This window comes from Penaeus monodon, chromosome 15, assembly GCF_015228065.2.
Source record: "Penaeus monodon isolate SGIC_2016 chromosome 15, NSTDA_Pmon_1, whole genome shotgun sequence".
NCBI classification, from domain to species: domain Eukaryota; kingdom Metazoa; phylum Arthropoda; class Malacostraca; order Decapoda; family Penaeidae; genus Penaeus; species Penaeus monodon.
Window position 1 is genome coordinate 32750183 of NC_051400.1, and position 592 is coordinate 32750774.

The window sequence follows — 592 nt, forward strand, 5'->3', positions numbered from 1 at the left end:
TAATCGAGTGAACATCCCTTAAATATCCATTTTAAAAACCCCTAATTGAATATGTTTAAAAGTGCCATTTTTCTTTGTCTGATCGGTTCAGTCACTGTCATCTCGCATCTCGGTCTCTGTATATGTCTAAAAATCACTATAAAAATAGCTTCATTTGAAAAAAAGGCCGAACCCGCACGTCACAGAGGTTCGCAAACACCCCGTTGGACACCAGATTTAAAATATTTCGCTCGAAAAGGGCCCACAGCTTGAGATCCACGATAAACCCCCGTATTTCTCCACGCTTCGTTTGCAACACCTAACAGTTTTTATCAACTAAAGGTAACAAAAAGGGGGGAAACGGGGAAGGTAAAAGGCTTCGTTTTTCGCCAATCAGGGGGGCTTTGCAAAAAGGGGTTTTGAAGACAAGAGGGGAACAAGGCTCTCCTTTTCCTCTCAGACCTGCGGTCGCCCCTCCTTGCCTTGTTGGTGCTTGGGTGATGGCGAGGGGAGCTGTTTTCCGGTGTCTTGGTTGGGGAGAACGTCTGCGTCGGAGGAGGGGGCGGGAATTCAGGATACACGGAAAGTGTTTGGCAGATTGACTAACGGCTTC